The sequence below is a fragment of the Olea europaea genome, unplaced genomic scaffold (assembly GCF_002742605.1).
Source record: "Olea europaea var. sylvestris unplaced genomic scaffold, O_europaea_v1 scaffold5348, whole genome shotgun sequence".
Taxonomy (NCBI): Eukaryota; Viridiplantae; Streptophyta; class Magnoliopsida; order Lamiales; family Oleaceae; genus Olea; species Olea europaea.
The window spans coordinates 11,282-14,570 of NW_019263673.1; the positions used below are offsets into that span (position 1 = coordinate 11,282).

A 3,289-nucleotide genomic window follows, 5' to 3' on the forward strand; every position below is an offset into this window, starting at 1 on the left:
CTCTCTCTCTCTCTCTCTCTCTTGTATTTCTTTGAGTAAAAACACTTCCACAGGAGTAAGAGTAGTAGGAACAATTAGACATGTAGAACCAAGAACTCACAAAACTTCTGAATTGTCAAGCATATTTGTACCAGCTTCTACGAGAAATATTCATCTAAATGAGCAAAGTTATTTTAAAGGCAGGCTATATTCCTGATAAGGAAGTCTTTTAACGTGATGTAGGACAAACGAGTAAGAAGCGAGAAAAAGATGATTTTTAAGACAGGCTAACTCCTTTGATTGAGAATAGAAACAGCTGAAAAATGGAGCATTTCACATGCTTTATAAAGCTCAAGTACCATGGTGCATGGAGGAGACACGAGAGATCTGTGCAGCAATTTCAATATTGCAATGTTTCTCCATTTCATATATGGGAGCTGCAATGGAATAATTATTAGCAACTTCAAATGGGAGTCTAAAAAATTTCAACTTATTATGTACACAAAATTACAGTGTTTCCTCTTCCATATCTTCTCTCGAGGAGACTCCTGAAAAACCTGTGAAGAGAAAACTCCAAGCTGCACAAAAATGAAATATTTTAGACACATCAGATTGAACTCCGAATCCTTTAGTAACTCACTTGTTTACGAGTGTCTTAAATGTCCCACTAAGAGACAAATTTAACCTAGCATGAACTTGGTCCAACGCATGTAAAATCAGAAATACTCAGAACTAGAATTATAAAATAAGTCTTGGTGTATATAAAAAATGTACATAGGGGTGTCCACAGCCCTCACATGGGGTGGGCCCACCTCATGCAAGTCCCACCTCATGTGAGGGGTGTGGACAACCCTATGTACATTTTTTATGTACACCAAGCACAACCCAGAATTATAATCCCTAAAGTAAAAACTTCTTTTCCAAGGAAGCCTTGTAATAATTAATTTTGGACAGAGATAAGAAAATCATATCAACTTTCGTCTCTGTAATATTTATATCTACACTCCAGACAATTAATGGAAACAACTACTTAAAACGATGAGACTAGAGCCAGAGCACGTGCATTTGTTTCTACAAGTCTTTGTGTTGTTTTTCAAGTATATATGAATTAACTTAAAATTTTTAATGACTTGATTATTCATTATATATATCAAAAACAGATACAAAAACTGTGATACTAAAATAATTAAAATGACATAGTCATCCCTCTTCCCCAAAATTCTTGATTTTGACATTTGAATTGTATATTTACCTCTTTGCCCTTATCTTAGAACAATATTTCAATAATTGTGGGAATGATGACCGCTTTGATTTCAAATTTGTCTTTTCAGGGAACACAACATTAATTGGTAAGATAAAAACAGCTTCACCTTTGAAATGAAGTAAATTCAAGGATTATTTAAGCATGCCGAGTGTAGTAATAAATACGGGATGGAGGCAGTTTTCAAAATGCCATAAACATTACAAAACAAAATAGAAATTAGCTCATTAGAGTATCTCCAAGAGACTCTATTTTTAAAGAACATATTCTACCATTTGAAGAGCATATATAAATTTAGAAAGTTAAAGTTTTGATGTACTCTAACAAGCTTTTATATTTAACACTTAATTTTACTATTCCCAAAATCTATTTATTATTTTTCTCTATCTTTTATTTTAATTAACTTTACTCTAGATTATTTTATTACTTTCCTACATTGAAAATTGAAACACTTTGAATACATTTAATTATAGAGAGTGAGTTTGGAGAGCTAAACCCATTCTCTAAATTAATATGTTAATTTAAAAAGTCTCTTGAAGCATGATTTCAAATATTGACTGTTTAAAATAAAAAGCATCTCATGTTTAAAGATTCTCTTGCAGATGCTCTTAGTTATGGTTGGAATAATTTACGACTCCGGGGAGATCATCAAATGCTCAAGTTTTCTATCAAACATCAATATCACAATTTGTCATAAAACTTGCCAAACATTTTGGCAGGGTATTCAGGTTGAAATACACTTACCATATTCAATTAGCATGAAACTTAATCCCAAATAAAGGCCACTTAAAAAAGTGGAATTGCCTCACTGATCCATCAGTTCCCAAACTAGTACAGCAATGAATAATAGATCGACGATCATGAATGGATTTAGGGCATATGCTGGTAGATAGAAAATCCTAGTGTAACACGGTGCCACTTGATGACTTGAATGAAGGAAAAGAAAACAGAGATGATTAAGCGTCGAAATTTACATGGACATCCTTAAGTACCAGATGTGTTTGCATTAAAGAAAGCAGATGTTATCACCAAATATTGTGCACAAGTAATCATGATATCATCATACACTTGTAAAAGGCAAAAATAATCACAAAGTAAAAGCAATTACCAAGTGATATGGATTGGATAGCATGTAATCACCTTCCTGCCCAAACTCATTCTCTTTTCCACTGCAAAAATAGCAACAATAGCATCTATAGAGATGAATCTATCCTAAACAGAACAAAATAATGAAACAAAGCAAAAGAAAATGGAGAGAAAATGAGTCTATGAGAGTGTTTGATGGAGATTAAAATTAGATTTTTTATAGAAGCTTTAGAAATATTTGGTTGAAAAGTTGTGGATCCCATGAAATATATGGTTAAAATTTAATGTTGACTTTGAAATGAGATTCTAATTGAATTTTAATCCAAAACAAACAGACTTTATATTTCTACTCAGTGGACGCGAACTTTAAAGGAATAATTATCTTCCATCTTTCCCTGATTTATCGGAATATAATTTCATACTGACAGAAAATAGATTTCATTAGAGTTAAAAGTTCTCACCTGTTAATTAGTAAATGCGAATATCTTTATCATGTTAACATATGCAATAGACATATATGTGGAACATTGATCAGTAGAAGTGTGTCCTCAGATAAAATCCTCTTGAGAAAAGTGTATCAATTTCTATACCAAAATTTTCACAAAATACAATGCCAGTGATTACATAAATGTAAAGTCATGTATTCCAACTGAATTTTTATATTCTAATCGTTAATCTAAATATGTAATTACGTCTCTTGTTTGCAAGAAAAAACATTGAAATAAAAGAACATAAATGTGATAAAAAGAGAACAAAAAGTGAGTATAGATTATATAGAATTTATCAAGAAACGTGAATGGTTATATTTGAGAATATGGTCCATAATAACCCGAAACTGAGATTACGTATACTCTTATCCTTTGTATGAAGAGGATGACGAGAAAAAGGAATCATTATTAAGGACCACAAACGAATGTCTATTTTGGTGTCAAGCAAGCATGTTTAGACATTGAAATTATTGCT

At 31.8% G+C, this 3,289-nt stretch overlaps 1 long non-coding RNA gene across 1 annotated transcript; it reads right to left on the reverse strand.

Annotated features, from left to right (window-relative positions):
• Positions 1–315: 315 nt before the first annotated feature.
• On the reverse strand, positions 316–2,555 carry LOC111388888. The gene is made up of 3 exons (XR_002701646.1): positions 2,349–2,555; positions 491–557; positions 316–416 (listed from the first exon to the last, which is right to left on the reverse strand). It is a non-coding gene; the product is annotated as an uncharacterized LOC111388888 (long non-coding RNA).
• Between the last annotated feature and the right edge of the window lie 734 nt (positions 2,556–3,289).